Source organism: Eptatretus burgeri, chromosome 2 (assembly GCF_056783735.1).
Source record: "Eptatretus burgeri isolate ZD-2024b chromosome 2, Ebu_testis_v1, whole genome shotgun sequence".
Lineage (NCBI taxonomy): Eukaryota > Metazoa > Chordata > Myxini > Myxiniformes > Myxinidae > Eptatretus > Eptatretus burgeri.
The window spans coordinates 122,242,409-122,262,596 of record NC_140962.1 but is presented as its reverse complement, the minus strand read 5'-3'; the positions used below and the strand labels follow the sequence as shown (position 1 = coordinate 122,262,596).

Here is a 20,188-nt window from a genome sequence, read left to right as displayed (position 1 = left end):
CCTTCTGCGCTTAGAAGAGCACACACACCAGGCAGTGAAGAAAGATGGTGTAGCTGTTTATGGAGAGCATCCAGACAGGATGAAGTACCAGTGACTACCCTCGGCGTTGATTGCAGAGTTTCTGTTGATTGTACCAGATGTGGTCCTTTGTTGGGTAATAAAATACTCCAAGAATGAGGAATTCCAATATTCTCCAACTGTTTTTATCCAACCGAGTATCGTTATGTAACAAGCTTTTCACTGCGTGCCTCCTGACCTCTCGCCCCAAACTCCTTCCTCCTCGTCGCACCCTCTCTCGTCAAGTCCACGCACACCACCACAATATCCCCCTTTCTTTAACCACACCCATACCGCATCTCAGTGGACAACAACAACAATATCAATTAACAAGAAGTTGAAATGTAGTAATTGCCACAGCATGGATTAACCATAAAACAAGTAATAATAACCATGGCAACAGTTTAAATTAGCTTCCTTTTCTGATTCACAAAGGACTTTACATTACTTCATCACATCATCTTGAGTCCAGACTGGAGGTCTGCGGATTCTGGCATCCTGACCGACCTGCACATGTTCTGATGTGTTTTGCGCTGGTGGTGCGGTGATGGCAGGAAGGAGTGGTAGCTCGGCATCGTCTCTTGCATTCCTTTGACAGGCAGATGTTAAATGAGACGCATTCCAGATCCGTCCGTCGGACAGTTTGTATGCGTGAGATCCTCTTTGCTCCATAACTTGGAGAGGTGCTGAAAATTTGGATTGTCCTTTTCGGAGGATGCCAGGTTTCCTCACTTGGAACGAAGGAACCACATTCAAAGTTCACATCCTTTGCTCCACGGCGTTTGTCGGTGTTCACCTTTTGCTTGTTCTGCTTCTCTTGTACTCCGATTGCCGTGTATTTGTGTGACGGTGTGTTGGGCTTTGGAATCTGCAAACCAGATACATGTAGCTTGGTGTGCATCTCTCTCCCATGAAGCAGTTCAGCAGGTGATCGCTGTGTTGTCGAGTTCCCGGTATGTTAGAAGAAAGTCCGTTGTAAATGTTTTATGGTCTTTCCCCTCAATGTTAGCAGTGAGGAAGCTTTCCTTTAAGCTTCTGTTGAATCCCTCCATTTCCTCCATTTGTTTGTGGATTGTACACTGCTGACTTCCTGTCGATAATGTCTCTGTCTTTCAGAAAGGTTTCAAATTCCTGAGATGTGAATTGTGAACCATTGTCAGATATCAACTCTTTTGAGTTTCCTTCTCTGCTGAAGAGAGTTGACAGGAACTTGATCACTGTAGTGGAAGTGAAATGAGAGGTGAAGGAAATTTCTGGCCATTTACTGAAGTAATCAATGAGAGTGACAGCGAAACGACAATCCAGTGGCACAGAATCGAAGGGCCCCACAATGTCCATTGCCGATTTCTCCCAAGCGGCATCGGGATAAGGAACCGGCTGTAGTGGTGATGCATGTGTCATAGCTGTCTTGTCGTGCTGCTGGCAAGTGATGCAAGCCTTGATTGCGGACTCGACGTGCGCGTCCATTCCCGGCCACCAAAACAGATCTCTTAACCGCTGCTTCGCCCTCACTATGCCCTGGTGTGTATCATGTACTAATTTGATGAAATGCGGCTGTAACGCCTCCAGGACAAGAAGGTGGTGAGTTCCTCTCATCACACAGTCCTCTTGTTGTGACAGTTCAGTTTGCAATTTGAAGGAAGGAAGGAGATCAGGATCCAGGCCTTTTGACGTTTTCGGCCAGCACTTTGTTAGCAATTCACACAATTTTGTTTGAATGGGGCAGGAAATGCAGGCAGTTTTGAATTGTTCTACTATCACCGCAGTGAGGGTCAATGTGAGAGTGACAACCTCAACATCATCCTCTAGACTGGGCTCTGAAGTAGGTAGTGGAAGGGGAGACAAGCAATCAGCTGTAACGTTTTCAGAGCCAGGCTTGTACTGAATGTCATCATTAAATGACAGAAGCCGAGCGGACCATCTGGCCACGTACATTCCAGCTCTTCGCAATCCTTTCGTGGAAAGCAGTGTAGGAAGAGGACTGGGGTCAGTGCGTGAAGTGAGATGTCTACCCCAGAGATGAGTCCTCCACTTCTCTGTCGCTCACACACATCCAAGTGCTTCATTTTCCCCCGTGGAGTATTTTCTTTCCGATTCAGTCAGCGTTCGGGATGCAAATGCAGTAGTTTTCTCCGTTTTGTCAACATGAATTTGCGTCAGGACCGCTCCAAGGCCACAATTGGAGGCGCCAGTTGTCACTATGGTGTGTAACTCTGGATCAAAGAGAGCGAGAGCTGGATTACTGACAATCAGTTCTTTAACCGAATCGAAACTTTGCTGTGCTGTGACTGACCAGGAGAAGGTGGATGGTCTCCGCAGTAATTCTCTCTAGGGTTCAACGACCGATGCAGAGTTCGGAATGAACTTCGCATACCATGACCTGAGCCTGAGAAAAGAGCACAAGCTCTGCACGTCTTTTGGTGGTGGTGCTTCTGACACCGCAACGACATGGGCAGGGTGAGGTTTCAGTCCTGTGTGTGACACTACATGTCCTGAAAATGACAGCTCTGTCTGTGTGAAGTGGCATTTTGAAAGGTACAGTTTCAGTCCAGCTGCATCGATGCGCTGTCGCACCGCTCAGAGGGGTTTGTCATGTGCTTTGGGAGTCCCTCCAAAACGATTACATCGGCAAGGTAACACCGAGATCCGAGTTGATTTTTTAAATTGGAAAACATCATCCTCTGAAAACAGCTTGGTGCTGAGGCAAGCCCATAAGGGATTCGTTTGGAGTGAAACAGTCCCTCGTGTGTAATGAAGGCAGTAAGGTCCCTGCTGTTCTCATGCAGTACAACCTGGTGGTCCACACTTTTCAGATCCAATGTGGAGAAGAGTGTGCCTCCTCGCAGCTCCGCAAACATTTCCTCCATGTGCGGAAGAGGATATCCATGAATCACCATCGCTTTATTAGGTTCTCTTAAATCCAAACACAGACGAATCCCTCCGTTTTTCTTCATCATCACGACAATTGGTGAAACCCACTCTGATGAATCGATTGGCTCAATTACATCCAGTTCAACGAGCTTTTTCAGACCCTGTGAAACAGCGTCTCTCACAGACAAGGGTAAACGGTGAACCTTTTGCTGGACTGGAGTCACATTGGGTCACATCTGTACTGTACTGAAATGGAAGATGCTTAGCAGGCAGACACGAGCGGAAGGACAGTCAAGCCGGGCTGTGTTGTGCAAGTACGAGCGCGGGCGTACTCTGCCCGGCAGCTCTCCTTTATTCGTATGCACACGCCCGAGCCGGACGACTCCAGCATACTACGACGCCTCAGGCGGCGCGCACACCTCATATCCCTTGCCGACCCCCACGGCCACTCCTCCCATCATCACGCCCACCATGCATCATCACCATGCCCTTCCCCATAGGCCCGCAGACTCCACCACACTCCTCCCCCCTAAAACTATGATTATTAAATGCGTACCATTACAAGAAGCATACAGAACACGAAGGACTTCGTAGAATAATCATGGAAATAAAATGAAAATAGCGAAGCATAATAGCACACCACATCATATAATGTGTCGATGCGAGCGAGTGGAGCAGTAAAAGCCAGGTTCCAAAGACGGAGGTGCACAAAGCCCCCCCCCCCACTCTGACCGTGTTACCGATATGAAGCAGCAAATGAGAAGCACAGCAGCACTACGCAGCAAAAACGCCCCCAGGCGGCCCATGCTGACATGCCCCTCCCCGAGGTCGTGACGACCTTTCGGGCCAACCTCCTCCGGCCCCATCAAATGCCTCCGGCCCACTCCCCCCAGGCAGACCCGACGTAGATAAACATCCCGAGGCCGGCAGCCCGCTGTCTGGAAGCCGTGGCGCCAGCCCTGATCGACCTTGGCCGGGGGCGCTGAACAGCGCCGCTGGCTGCATGCATCTAATGCGCCAAAACAACTCACGCACCACAATCAGTTGAGACGCCAACGCCCGTCCAAATGGCCTTGAGCGAACACAGAGAGCTGCGCTCGCAACCAGAGGTGGGGGTAACGCCGACCAGGGCACCAGTCTTGGTTCCGAGTCGATCTCCGAGACCCACACGGCAGCTAAACGGGAGCAACTCCATTTAAACCACACTGCAATCATAGGCTCGTTATAAATCACTACGAACATTATTCGAAGTATTGCAAACTCATTTTTCCGTACAGCGCGCTTTTTTGATAAAATCCCAGCACATGACAAAGCAATTACCTGCGGCCTGAAGCAACTGGAGGCTAACAAACCTTCTTTATTCGCCCCCACATCACATTGATCATAACACCAACTCCATTGACTGATCTCCGCCACATCCACTCTCATACGAGAACTGCTGGTATTTATTTCAACAACATTAAACTGCATCACTAGAGCAAGGAAAAGCACATATGCCATGAACAACAACTCACAACCTGCACCACGAGTCCGCTTCTTGGTTGTCGACTCGATGTTGTGACTCGCGACTCCCTCCAACGCCACGGGCCCACCGTCACCTGTCGAAGCTGCCTGCACAACACCGATGCGCATTGCCTCACGAACCCTGCCCAAGCGCGGGAACTCATCGCGAGCGAAGCGCGGGAACTCATCGCGAGAGCTGATACGGCTCTCGCCGCCCGCCAGAGCCTCGCCCTCGGTACTCGACGAAGGCCTCGAAGAGAGCACTGGCACATCTGGAGGTACGAACCGGAGACCCAGTCCGAGGTGCGCCAGCCAGTCTCGACCCAACAGGGGGGGCCCCTCCCCTCGTACAACGAACACCGAGAGCCGGGCGTGTCGATCTCAGTAGCGCACTGAGACGTCGGCCCTCGCAAGCGGTGCAATCGCCTCACCGGTGTACGTGTATAACGACAAGGCCGTCTTGACCAGGCGAATACCGCGAAGCCCACGAGCCGCCCGCTCATCCATGACCGACACTGCCGCCCCAGTATCCACGCAAAACACAGTCGGTTGGCCATTCACTTCGACTTCAACCATGAAAGGCGTCGTCATCTCCGAACCAACGGAAAACAGACTCAACTGTGGTTGCATCTCCCGCTCTGGCTCGCCGGCATTGTCAGGCCCCGGTTGCAGGCCGATCTCCAGGTCACTGGGGTCCTCTCGCACCTCGTCATCCAAGACCCCAACGGAGGCCCCCGCCATCCGACACACACGCTTCAAATGTCCCACCTTGTGACAATGCAAACACACGGTGTTCTTATACGGGCACATTTGTCGCAGGTGCGGACCCCCACACCCCCAGCAGCCGCGGAAAGTCCCTTCGCTCCAGGTGCGACCATGCTGCGGTGCCCCCTCGCTCCAGGTGCGACCGTGCTGCGGTGCCCCCTCGCTCCCGGTGCGACTGTGCGGCGGTGCCCCTTCGCTCCCGGTGCGACCGTGCTGCGGTGCTCCTCGTCCCGCACCGCCAGGCGCGCGTGCGACCTGCGGCCCTTGAGCCACCGCTCGGACTCCGGGCTGCGTGACTCGCGGCACTTGTGCGGTTACCGCGTGGACTTCGGGATTAGCCGCCATGCTCCAGCTGGAGCTACTCATTGCGTCCTGGCCAGCAATGGCGCGGACATCCGTGAGCGTCTGCTCGACAGACGAAGCAGTCACGACCGCCGAGTCGAATGTGATGTCGGTTAATCGCAGGATGCCCGCTACCATCTTTGCGTCTCGCAGACCAGAAATAAAACGATCTCTGAGCGTTGTCGGACGCTCCTCTGCCGTGAATTTGCAAGGCACAGCCGAATGCTTCACTCATGCTACGAAGTCCGCAACGCGCTCCTCGCCACCCTTAGCGAGATGATCGAACTGGAACCGCGCGAGATGTAACGACTTCTCCGGCGCCAAGTGGGTCTTCATTTTCGCCACGATGTCTTGAAAGGATAGCACATCATCACTGGGTCTATTTGGAGCCACCAAATCACTCAGCAGGCGGTAGTGCTCCGTTGATAGCGAGGCGAGCAAGATCGCCTTGCGTTTCTCTTCATCCTCTACATCATTCGCCCGAAAGTAGCAACCTAACTGTTCAGAAAACAACTCGAATTCATCTCCCCCGAACACGGGTACACGTCCGTGTGCCGTGCCTCGACCTTCCGCCATGCTCCGTGAGACCCTTGGCTCCGTAGCTTGGAACCGCCCGGGTTACTTGCCGCCCTTACACACGCCGATCCGCAGATCCTCGTTCGCCAACTGTACTGTACTGAAATGGAAGATGCTTAGCAGGCAGACACGAGCGGAAGGACAGTCGAGCCGGGCTGTGTTGTGCAAGTACGAGCGCGGGCGTACTCTGCCCGGCAGCTCTCCTTTATTCGTATGCACACGCACGAGCTGGACGACTCCAGCATACTACGACGCCTCAGGCGGCGCGCACACCTCATATCTCTTGCCGCTCCCACGGCCACTCCTCCCATCATCACGCCCACCATGCATCATCACCATGCCCTTCCCCATAGGCACGCAGACTCCACCACAACATCTTAACGAGATGAATAAATCCCTTTGCACAGCCCAGGGTGCCCTCCATGCTCTCACCTGTAACGTTTGCAACTGCGGTTTGATTTTCAGTGCGTTGGGTGGTGGAAGTGATGCGACTATTCAGAAGTTGCATGTCAAGTGCAACAACCAGGTCTCTGCCCAGAATGGCAGTGCTGCTCCGCACGATATAAAATTCAGCGGGGCACAGTAATTCTCGAAAGTCACATCCGCATGCAAGCAACTACACACAGGTATCGGATTTCTCACGTAGTTACCCAGGTGTAGTTTTTGCTCAGTCAGTGACACATTATTGAAACATTGCAGGTAGATGGATTCGGGAGGTATTGACACTGCCGAGCCTATATGTCACAGTAATTCAATGTCCATCGGTTCTCCCCCGGCAGCAGTATCTGAGCTGTGCGTGGTAAAACCATCAAGTCTATCTGAGCTGTGCGTGGTAAAACCATCAAGTCTATCTGACATGTGCGTGGTAAAAGCATCAAGTCTATCTGAGCTGTGCATGGTAAAACCATCAAGTCTATCTGACATGTGCATGGTAAAACCATCAAGTCTATCTGACATATGCATGGTAAAACCATCAAGTCTATCTGACCTGTGCATGGTAAAACCATCAAGTCTATCTGACATATGCATGGTAAAACCATCAAGTCTATCTGACCTGTGCATGGTAAAACCATCAAGTCTATCTGACATATGCATGGTAAAACCATCAAGTCTATCTGACCTGTGCGTGGTAAAACCATCAAGTCTATCTGACATGTGCGTGGTAAAACCATCAAGTCTATCTGACATATGCATGGTAAAACCATCAAGTCTATCTGACCTGTGCGTGGTAAAACCATCAAGTCTATCTGAGCTGTGCATGGTAAAACCATCAAGTCTATCTGACATGTGCATGGTAAAACCATCAAGTCTATCTGACCTGTGCGTGGTAAAACCATCAAGTCTATCTGAGCTGTGCGTGGTAAAACCATCAAGTCTATCTGACATGTACGTGGTAAAACCATCAAGTCTATCTGACATGTGCATGGTAAAACCATCAAGTCTATCTGACCTGTGCATGATAAAAGCATCAAGTCTATCTGAGCTGTGCATGGTAAAACCATCAAGTCTATCTGAACTGTGCATGGTAAAACCATCAAGTCTATCTGACATGTGCGTGGTAAAACCATCAAGTCTATCTGACATGTGCATGGTAAAACCATCAAGTCTATCTGACCTGTGCATGATAAAAGCATCAAGTCTATCTGAGCTGTGCATGGTAAAACCATCAAGTCTATCTGACATGTGCATGGTAAAACCATCAAGTCTATCTGACATATGCATGGTAAAACCATCAAGTCTATCTGACCTGTGCGTGGTAAATCCATCAAGTTTATCTGAGCTGTGTGTGGTAAAACCATCAAGTCTATCTGACATGTGCATGGTAAAACCATCAAGTCTATCTGACCTGTGCATGATAAAAGCATCAAGTCTATCTGAGCTGTGCATGGTAAAACCATCAAGTCTATCTGACATGTGCATGGTAAAACCATCAAGTCTATCTGACATATGCATGGTAAAACCATCAAGTCTATCTGACCTGTGCGTGGTAAATCCATCAAGTTTATCTGAGCTGTGTGTGGTAAAACCATCAAGTCTATCTGACATGTGCATGGTAAAACCATCAAGTCTATCTGACATGTGCATGGTAAAACCATCAAGTCTATCTGACATGTGCGTGGTAAAACCATCAAGTCTATCTGATATGTGCATGGTAAAACCATCAAGTTTATCTGAGCTGTTCGAGCACTTTGTGCATCAGAAAAATCAGTTACAAACTATGACAAAGAACTGGACCATATTCCAACCAAATCCAATCGAAAAGACAAACCACAGCTTATCTCTAATGTAGATGAGAAGGGCATCAATACAGAATACAAGTCGCTTAATGTTGTTGCAGATAGAGGATATCAACCACAAACTGTCATGGCTGAAAAAAAGCAAGACTGTTACCATGAGTGGAGTGGTTAATGCACAGGGAAAATCAGATACCACCTTTCTTTGTTTTTCCCGGACAGTGAATGGTGCCAGACTTGATGCAGGGGAAAACTGTTGGTGCTGATAGATGGAATCCTGACACAGACGGGATGGTCAAATTCCCAGGTTTTTGGAGACTATATGCAGGACCATTTCATTAAATATGTACAAGGTCGGGATGCTACTTGTCATGTATGATGGTCACAGAAGCCACATAGCTATTGACTTGATCAACTGCGCCAAAGGAACACAATATTGTGCTGTTCGTTCTTCCTCCGCACTGTTCCCATATCTTACAACCAATGGATGTCAGATGGTTTGGGGCCCCTTCAGCTGAAGTATGACCGGGAATGTTTATCTTTTGCACGTGCCAATCATCGTAGAATCACTCGGTATGACGTGTGTGGATTGGCTTGTAAAATATACACAGATGAAGCACAACACGGGAGGCCTGAAGTACTGTTTTCGTGTGGTAGAATAAGCAGACAAATTTCCATCAATTAAAGTCTTACTCCATATTGGATGCACCCTCCCTGTAGGCTCCTGTGATGCTGAATGCTCATTTTCTTGCTTGCGGCACCTGAAGGCTGCCAAAGAGATTCCATGGGGGAAAGTTGGATGGCATCTCTGGCCCTCATGAACATACACCATGATTTCCACTTATCCCACATGATGCATGTGACATTTTCATTCGGAAACACAAGCGCCATCTTTTCCAAAATAGCATCACTTACAAGTAATAAAATAATTCACATTCTGCCTTCCTGTCTGATCTCTTTTGTGAGGAGTACCTTGCCCTAAGCTTCGCAACCTCGGTGCATGGCAGTACTGGGCTTCACCCAGCACACAGACGGTCAACACCAACATTTAACACCTCAGGTGTGCACAGGCCTTTTTATACTAAGGATCGGCCTGGAAAGTTTGCCACTTTGGCCCATTAGTCATCACAAATCTGCTGAACTGTTGGGCCAGGGAAGAATGCAACGAACCACAGAAAACTTCCAAGAATGCAGGGAATGCCGTTTCCGGTGATCAATTTCTCAAAATTTCCTAGGGAAGGACCCCCAAACCCAACCCCACCACTCATTTAACACTATGGCCTATTGCAACCCCCCCCCCCCCCCCGGTCGTGAAATTCCTGCATCTGCCTCTGGTGTGTGTGTGTGTGTGTGTGTGTGTGTGTGTGTGTGTGTGTGTGTGTGTGTGTGTGTGTGTGTGTGTGCGTGCGTGCGTGCGTGCGCGCGCGCGTGCGTGCGCGCGCGTGCGTGTGTGTGTGTTAGTTATAACCACCATATCTAATTCCGTTAACAGGAAATGATATGAATCCGACACCTCTCATGCACAGATATTTCTCGTATTTCCGATACTTCAGTTAATCTGATTTTATTTGTATTCAGAAACAGAACAATTATGGTTGATGGAAATTCTGCGTCACGTAAAATGGGACATCAAGTCCTTAACTCCCCCCCACCCCTCCTCCACAAACCCAAATTCATCAACCCCACTGCCTCCCCTCACAAACTCCAAGTGTTCAATCTCTGCCTCCCAACCTTAAGGCATCAATAAAACCCACTCAAAAGTCATCAGCCTCTCCTCCCCCTCTAAAATCTCAAGTTCCATCCTCCCAACCCATAATTATGTTATTCAGTGTTCATGTTTTGAACATTCAAATTAAATATAATAAAAATTTTAAAAGAAGAAAAAAAAATTCGGAATTTTGCCACCATTGTTGCAGCGTCTTTTACACCACCCTGTCTAACATGTACATTAGTTACTCATGCCTATTGTTTGTGTCCTTTACAACATCCTTAGAAAAAGTAAGTTTCCTGTTTGGAATTATTTTCAATTTTATTTGACTGCCAGGCAGGCAGCAGAGTAAAACACACGGGCAATTCCCCTGGGCGCTCACCTATTGGTGGCTAGATAAGATAACCAGGGAACCACTGGTAGGCATGGATGACCCACAAATTATGTAATGGAGAAGAAAGTAAATACCTATGGATGTTTTTTTGATACCTCACACGTGATGAAGGTTGTGGTCAAGTTTCATCAGAATTGCACGTGTAGTTTCTGAGAAGAAAGCAAATGCCTATTTTGGGGGGTAATCACCATAGACCCCTTTCGGGTCCGATTTTTTTTTTTTTTTTTTTTTTTTTTTAATGCCATGAACAAACTTTGGTATATCACGTGTGATGAAGGTTTTGGTCAAGTTTCATCGAAATTGTGTGTAGTTTTGGCGAAAAAAGCAAATACCTCTTTTGGGGGGCAACCCCTCCATTCCCCCCTCGACTCCCTCAGACCCCTTTTTTAATGGTGTGGGCAAGCTTTGTACATCATGGGTGATGAAGGTTGTGGTCAAGTTTCATCGAAATTGTGTGTACTTTTTAAATGCCATGAACAGACTCTGGTACATACAAGGTTGTGAACGTTATGGTAAAGTTTCATCAAAATCATACATGTAGTTTCAGATAAGTTGAAAGTATTTGTGGACGAATGGAAGGACAGATGCCGTGCCATCCCTTGAGCTCCCCGGAACTACATTCTAGGTGAGCTAAAAAATTATCTCAATCCTGTCTGTGCATGTGTGACCGTGGTGTTAATTCAGATCCAAAATACTGTTAAACTACAGGTTTGTTTTCAGATCCAAAGTATTGTTAAACTACAGGTTTGTTTTCAGATTCAAAGTATTGTTAAACTACAGGTTTGTTTTCAGATCCAAAGTATTGTTAAACTCCACGTTTGTTTTCAGATCCAAAGTATTGTTAAACTACAGGTTTGTTTTCAGATCCAAAATACTGTTAAACACTTCAACTACATGTTTGTTTTTAGATCCAAAGCACTGTGAAACTACATGTTTGTTTTCAGATCCAATGTACTGTTAAACTACAGGTTTGCTTGCAGATCGAAAGTACTGTAAAACTCCAGGTTTGTTTTCAGATCCAAAACACTGTTAAACTACATGTTTGTTTTCAGATCCAAAATAATGTTAAACAACAGGTTTGTTTTTCGATCCAAAATACTGTTAAACACTTAAACTACAGGTTTGTTTTCAGATCCAAAGTATTGTTAAACTCCAGGTTTGTTTTCAGATCCAAAGTATTGTTAAACTACATGTTTGTTCTCAGATCCAATGTACTGTTAAACTACAGGTTTGTTTTCAGATCCAAAGTATTGTTAAACTCCAGGTTTGTTTTCAGATCCAATGTACTGTTAAACTACAGGTTTGTTTTCAGATCCAAAGTATTGTTAAACTACACGTTTGTTTTCAGATCCAAAGTATTGTTAAACTACAGATTTGTTTTCAGATCCAAAGAATTGTTAAACACTTCAACTACATGTTTGTTTTTAGATCCAAAGCACTGTGAAACTACATGTTTGTTTTCAGATCCAATGTACTGTTAAACTACAGGTTTGCTTGCAGATCGAAAGTACTGTAAAACTCCAGGTTTGTTTTCAGATCCAAAACACTGTTAAACTACATGTTTGTTTTCAGATCCAAAATAATGTTAAACAACAGGTTTGTTTTTCGATCCAAAATACTGTTAAACACTTAAACTACAGGTTTGTTTTCAGATCCAAAGTATTGTTAAACTCCAGGTTTGTTTTCAGATCCAAAGTATTGTTGAACTACATGTTTGTTTTTATATCCAAAGTACTGTTAAACACTTAAACTACAGGTTTGTTTTTAGATCCAAAGCACTGTTAAACTATATGTTTGTTTTCAGATCCAATGTACTGTTAAACTACAGGTTTGTTTTTAGATCCAAAGTACTGTAAAACACTTAAACTACAGGTTTGTTTTTATATCCAAAGTTCTGTTAAACACTTAAACTACAGGTTTGTTTTTAGATCCAAAGCACTGTTAAACTATATGTTTGTTTTCAGATCCAATGTACTGTTAAACTACAGGTTTGTTTTTAGATCCAAAGGACTGTAAAACACTTAAACTACAGGTTTGTTTTTATATCCAAAGCACTGTTAAACTACATGTTTGTTTTCAGATCCAAAGTATTGTTAAACTCCAGGTTTGTTTTCAGATCCAAAGTACTGTTAAACTACAGGTTTTTTTTCAGATCCAATGTACTGTTAAACTACAGGTTTGTTTTCAGATCCAAAGTATTGTTAAACTCCAGGTTTGTTTTCAGATCCAAAGTATTGTTAAACTACATGTTTGTTTTCAGATCCAAAGTACTGTTAAACTACAGGTTTGTTTTCAGATCCAAAGTAATTTTAAACTACAGGTTTGTTTTTAGATCCAAAGTACTGTTAAACACTTAAACTACAGGTTTGTTTTTAGATCCAAAGCACTGTTAAACTACATATTTGTTTTCAGATCCAATGTACTGTTAAACTACAGGTTTGTTTTCAGATCCAAAGTATTGTTAAACTACAGGTTTGTTTTCAGATCCAAAGTACTGTTAAACTACATGTTTTTTTTTCAGATCCAAAGTACTGTTAAACTACATGTTTGTTTTCAGATCCATTGTACTGTTAAACTACATGTTTGTTTTCAGATCCAAAGTACTGTTAAACTACAGGTTTGTTTTCAGATTCGTGTTCAAAATATAACATTCATTTTAAACTAAGTTGTTCTTCGATCATAAACTGACATTTGTAGACAGACAGACGGACAGACAGCCAAAGTGAACCAATCTCTTCACCACACTTTACGCTTACCCACTTGAGGTCACAATTTATGTTGAGTACCGTTTATTACATCCTAAATCATTTTTACAACATTCTCCTGCATTGTTCGTTATTTCACGTTCTGGAGTACTGTATGGTGAGGGAAAAACCAAAACCTCTTCAGGGTGCAAAATAGGGGGTTTCACCTTAATACGTCATCGGAAACAATCCTTGTCTCCACCAGTTTGGCTCTCCCCTTCAAACTGTATATAAGGTGAATAAACAATGGCAGTTTTCTGTCTGTTGTTTGGTCATAATTACTGTATCTGGTATTTATTACTTCATCCCTTCCAAACGATGGTCAACAGAGTATATAAATCAGGATAATATTTGGTTCTTGGATCGACAAGTCAGATGTTCATCCATGCTTATCTGGATGAATGAATGCCACAATTTCATACACCTGAAGAATATAAGCAACAGGACGTCATGGATCAGGTGAATGTTTTCGGGGCACGCTGTTGCGGTCGTTTTAATCGCATGCAGGGTGAACATGTGGGTGAACTGTGTGGCATTGCTGGCGACTGGTTTTGTAGGCACTTCTTCCAGACATTATTTGTGTGAACTATATTACTACTTAACGATGAGACCATATCTCTGTCTGAGTAATGAATCGATTCATCCTGAAGTAAGTGATGACATGTTGGTTATACAAACGAGATATCTTGTCAATGTCCTCATTATTTAAACAAGCTCAAATGAGCTAAGATCCTCGTCCTCTTAATGATGACGTCATAAAAACGAATATGACGTCATTGTGATGTATCAGGTTTGCGATAAATTATCTGTGCTAATGCCCGGCTTGATTCCCGCAAACAAAATTCAAACAGCTTGCCTAGTTTCGGAGATAATGGTATAGGCGATTTCCATTAGCGGCGATATTATGACGTCAACTTTTTTTCTAAGAAGAATTTCCAAAATCGGAGATGGTTACTGCCTGCGCGTGGGCTTTCTGCATATACATGGCAAGTTTCACGAAGATCCGATGAAAACTCTGGGTTGTGAAACAAAAAATAGGAATGACGTCATAAAAATTGATATGACGTCATAGTGATGTATCATATGTGCGGTAATTCATCTCTGCTAATGCCCCGTTCGAGTCCCACAAACAGAATTCAAAAAGCTTGCCTAATTTTGGAGATAGTTTTTTCGGCGATTTCCATTAGCGGAGATATTTTGACGTCGTAACTTTTTTATAGGAGGAATTTCCAAAATTGGAGATGGCTACTGTCTGTGCAGGGTATTTTTACATATATATGCCAAGTTTCAGGAAGTTTTCGATGAAAACTGTCGGCTGTGAAACAAAAAGGTCCACAAGAACAACAGTGTAAGTAAGATTAGAGATCCTCCACGAGGATCTAAAAATTCTCAAATCTGGATCAGGATTCAAATATTCACCAAAATCTAATGAATTCTTCCTTGTCACACACCCAACCTGTCCACCAAGTTTATTTCAAATCCGTCCATAACTTTTTGAGATGTCCTGCTCACAGACAGGGAAACAAGCAGATAGGTGGTGAAAATATAACCTCCGTCTACATTTGGTGGCACAGGTAACGACTCTCCGAGTGAAACACCGGTGTGGCTCAACTCTCCGCTTGTTTACTCTCGAGGTGTGGCCCATAGTTCTATCACTTTCAATTCTGTGGAAAAACCATTTTCTACTTATTATGTCGATATCCCTCATTATTTTAAACAGAGGTAGCGGTACCATTTGGGTCGCGAGTCGAACGTGATTTCAAATTTTGGATTGTGGACAAAAACGTTTTGGAACCACTGCTATAGAAGGTTATCAGTGCTATCCCATAATTCCGTGCATGCCACAGTGTTGTAATCTCTTCCCTGGCGATGATAGTTTCAATAGCTCAACAATCTAGCACGTTCATCTTGTTACTCTGACTTACTGCAATGGAAGTTTCCACTAATGATATAGCCTTGTTTGGACTTGTTTACCTTGACAACCAATATGGTACCAAATTGCACTGCATCATGGGTACTGAAACCCCTCTGTTAGCTCTAGACCTTTAGCTGCCTGCCACTGTGCTGTTGGCTTACCCCCTACATGCCAGATCCTTCTCCTCCCCAAGATCCAATTAGATCCCTCTGCTCCCATCTCCATATTTTCTCCTTATTTTCTCCCTCACTTAATTTTCCGTTTTTTGATGACTCCATTTCTCTCTCCCCTTTGTGCTCCAGATCATCAACACAAGAGAGAGATGACAACAACACTGCTAGATTAGTAAGGAAGGTTAATATGGATCCTTGAAGTTATGTACAGTGATTTGTTGACATAAAAAACTACTTTAAGCACATGTTAAAATGATTTCATATTCTTTCATTTTGGGCATATTATGTGACCATGTCAATTTATCAGACATACATATACAAAGCCCACTTATCACAGGACAGAAAGGTAGTCTGAAAGTCATTAATGGGTTAAAAATAACTCTTCGACATGACACCTCATTGCATGACTATCAAGCTGAACACATACTTTAAACCATAATCAAGTCCTGAGATCACACAATGATTACCAAATAGCACATTGGCCTCCCAGCAAGTTGTCTGTTAGTGGCTTTGGATGAATTCATTAGCTGCAGGAAATGGGCGACCACTCCAGCAGCTCGGGATATGCACTGAAATCAGTAAAATTTCGGATTAATTTGTTCCTTGCAGACAAGAAAGAAACAGTTGGGAGAGAGGAGGCGATCCCGTGTGTGTGTGTGTGTGTGTGTGTGTGTGTGTGTGTGTGTGTGTGTGTGTGTGTGTGTGTGTGTGTGTGTGTGTGTGTGTGTGTGTGTGTGTGTGTGTGTAGAGAGAGAGAGAGAGAGAGAGAGAGAGAGAGAGAGAGAGAGAGAGAGAGAGAGAGAGAGAGAGAGAGAGAGAGAGAGATAGATAGATAGATAGATAGATAGATATAGATATGAAGTAGATGGCTGCTTTCGAAATGCAAGGAAAGGAAAGGTTAAACTGGTTAGAGCTGGCCAGAAAAGAACTACAAATGGAAACAATCAGCCATACATGTCTGGAACTCGAACTCCTCCCCTCCTTCCTGTTCCTCTGGGAACACAAAGCTCCTCCCAAGTCCAACCCCCCCACTTCCCCCCCCCCCAGCTTGATCTCCTCAACCTCCCCCCAACTCCAGATGTGGAGTTTCCGGAGAAAGCGAGAGAGACAGGGGGAAGGAGTCAGAGATCTCCACAGCCTAACAAGAACCACCACCCAAAGGGAGAGAGAGAGAGAGTGTGCAGCAGAGAAAGGGACAAGAAAAAGGATGAATTGATAGAGAAGACACTGCTGGTGAGTATTTATGTCTAATTTCGAATTTATTGCCGATTTAGAACTGCCTTAACCAAGTCCAAATCTGCCTACTCCTTACATTTGGCTCCATCAACTCTGCTCTTTTTCCTTTTGCTCTCTAACTCTCTCAAAGTACTGAGTGAACGAGAACAGTTTATGTGCCACAAATCAATTGATTAACTATGGACTGTTATAATCACATCTACATTGTTGTTATTACAAAGCTGGGACGTCTTAATATTTCAGAGTTTGTTCAGGTCGCTTGTTCAGATTATAGATTGCATATATATATATATATATATATATATATATATATATATATATATATATATATATATATATATATATATATATATATATATATATATATATATATATATATATATATATATCCAACATAACCCTTGCCAAGAAACTGCTTCAGTAGCACCAACAATACTACATATAATAGATCTGCAATTGTACCTTCAAGGGAATGGTGATCCTGTGAACCCATGTGCCACATCAGTGACCATCACTTGCTGCAATTGGTCCTGATTAACATGGGGGGTGGGGGGGTAGGGGGGTGTCTGCTATGTCTCCATTCAGGGTTTGGACATCCATTACACAGTTAACGAGACTTTTGAATTGTAGCTGAGAAATATGATGCTACATTGACGTTAAAGTGAATGTGGGTTTAAATACTCTCTCGACGCATTGTATACGCAGCTGTATTTTCTCATACATGTTAAATATATTTGAGTACTTTTTTTTCATATTCTGTTGGGAATGATAAGCGTATCTAGGAAAAGTAAACACTAATTTTTAAACTGAGGATTATTTCCTCTTTATGAAGTGTTTCAACTTTAACATGGCCTTTCACCATGTATGTACATACTGTATACCATAGACATGATGGCCTAGACTCTAGAGATTTAGACGCTCACCTCTAAGTCATCTATCCTGGGTTTGAATCTCAGCCCAGCTGTAAAATGTCATCCTGGTGTTTCACAGCAGGGTGATTCATCAATGTGTGTGCGTCCCTTGGATGGATGTTAAACTGACATCCCATCTGCCAGCATTAGTTGGTGGATGTTAAAGATCCCACGGTGTCCTTTGGAAACGGTAGACGAGCTATCGCCAGTACCATGAACGAATTCGAAATTCCTGTCCTCCGTCAGGCTAAACAGTTGATGTTTTGTATCCCCCTGATCAGCTGGATCTGGATCCAGACCTGCACCAAAATCTAATCAACTTGTTCTCGCCACATGGACACACACACACACACACACACACACACACACACACACACACACACACACACACACACACACACACACACACACACACACACACACACACACACACACACACACACACACATTGTCATACCAAAAGTCAATGGACACCCATTTCCAGTTGGGAGAAATGCCAACACTTGCATCTGATTTACCTAATGGTGAATATAATCTGCAAATGCAATAAAAAGTCAGAGAGCAATTTTACTGTTCACTTCAGAGCATCTTGTTTCATAGGAAGGAGATGAAGGAATTTCAACGAGGGATGACAACCAATTGTGAGCGGGTTGGCATCTTCATCAGGACGTTTTCAGCAATCTTGTTAATCGCCCAATTTAAAAGTGGGGACTGGAGAAGTGGAGGACTTGTTCGGAAGTGAAAGATCGCAGACAACACCAAGCCTGACAGTCATTCGGGCAAACCATCAATATTACCACCAAAAGTGAAGATAATTATTGGACAGATTGTTTACTGGATGACATGTGACTCTTTCGGCACATCCAACCTCGATGGAATATTTGAGGGAGTCTTTGACATTCCAGACAAGTCCTATGACAGTTTGTTAAACCGCGTATTTCATGGAATACCAAGGAAGGGCAGTTTGCATACACATGTTTCATCAGCACAGTCAATACAAAGGGTTTATTTGTGGCATAAAGAATTCCATGTCCACATTGTTCAATTCTGAAGGTAGGGTTTCTGGAAGTGTTTGAACATCATGAACGGACCCGATGAAAATGGCGACAAAATCTGAAAGAATTCGAGTATGCGCTTTGCAAGAACTGGTGAGAAGCCCTGATTTCCATTAACAGCTGTGACTGAGGAATACAAGTTGGTGAAGGTGTGTGACTGTGTGAGTGTATGATTTGGGATATTCGTGGAACCCAGTGATAAGGAAACGAGCATACGGCTCGTCAAAAGTGGGAGTCGATAGCTTGAAGTGGATGAGATCGAAGGGAGGCTGCTGCACAAGGAAGTGATGGATGGAACGGGTCCAGCAGGGAAAGCAAGGCTTTGGGGTGGGCCAAAGTGTATTCATTTGGGATAAGGCAGGAATTAAGGAAAATGGTTGCGGAGTAAGGTGTGAGGATAAGTGAACGAAATGGGGCTACAAAGGCAGTGGGGCAGTTGCAACAGGGCCTGGGCTTGGACATGGTGAGAGAGGTTCGAAGCAAAAACATTGAAGTGGAGAACGATTTTGGAGATGGAACCTGTATTGCTGAGATTTGTGTTAAATAACCATTCCTTTTACACGATGAGGCACATAGGGCCGCTGAGGCAGTCTCATTTTGGCTAAGAAGTACTGTCCTCGATTGGTCGCCGCTCTGATGACGGTTACTCAAATGGCTTATTACCCCAGTAAGCCGGTACTCATTTTGCCAACCACAGAAGAATGACAGGCTGAGTCAACCCACCTGGTGTTATTTTAACAGCACGACAGGGGCTCAAACTCAGGATCCTATGATCTTAAGCCAGCCACCTTAACTGCTGAAACAACAGCAGGCTGGTGATTTGCATTGCAGGAAACTTACCATGATGTGCTTCTTTCCCAAAGACTTGAAAATGAGGGTTTGGGGGCAGGAGAAGGCCTGCCATTGGTGTTAAAGTTGCAGAACGCTGCAGCTTGTGTTGAGTGCACGTTCAATCAAATTGGCAGCAGCAGACACAGACAGCATCATGATGAGGTAGTGCAGGTGGAGGTGGAGAGAGTGTGACGGAAGTTTAGGTGAAAATTCGCCTTATAGTTTATTGTTTTAGTTTGTGAATCTCAAAATACACAGCAATTGTTATTAAAAGCAACACAAGTTTAATAAATAATGGGGATGAGGAAACGGGAAGCAAAAATGTAATTAAAAGAAACCAAAACAACTGAACTCCGTGCTTAACTGGTGGTAACAATTTCCCATGGCTGTCTCAATGCTACCTTAATACAAGCAGACTCAGTTAAGAACATAGAACGAAAGAGAATGACTATTAGAAGCTGTGTGTGACACGTGGCTTTCCTGGAGCACCAGGAAGCATGATGTTGACACTGCCTCGGACCCCTCTCCCGGTACAGTATCATCCTTGGCTGTCCATTGCTGCGCAGCTCTGGCAGAGGGTCCCAGGCTTGCTGTGTGCGGATCTCCTGATTGATATTCCCTCCAGGCTGTCCGTGCTCTACCGATGGCTGTGTGCGCTCACTCTCTGTAGGGTCTCAGCTGTGCGGCTCGATGGTCCTGGCTGAGTCACTCACTCTCTGGGAATCCCGGGCTGTGAATGAACTATGGCTGAGTGCTCTGGCCTGTTAGTCCGTTTTGTGCGGGGTGCCAGGCTGAGTGACCGATTATCGGACACTGAGCTGTAAGTCACCACAAGGCGCAATCGGCCTGCCTGTTATGTAGGCAGTCCTCTGG

The 20,188-nt window shown here is 44.8% G+C and overlaps 1 protein-coding gene across 1 annotated transcript in view; it reads left to right on the top strand.

Moving 5' to 3' along the window:
- The first annotated feature begins 16,346 nt into the window (after positions 1-16,346).
- Positions 16,347-20,188, top strand: part of LOC147032971 (protocadherin-18-like) — a 58,990-nt gene continuing 55,148 nt past the window's right edge. Inside the window, exon 1 of the mRNA XM_085871040.1 lies at positions 16,347-16,515. The gene's annotated coding sequence lies outside the window, so the exon portion shown is untranslated. The remainder of the gene's footprint in view (positions 16,516-20,188) is intronic.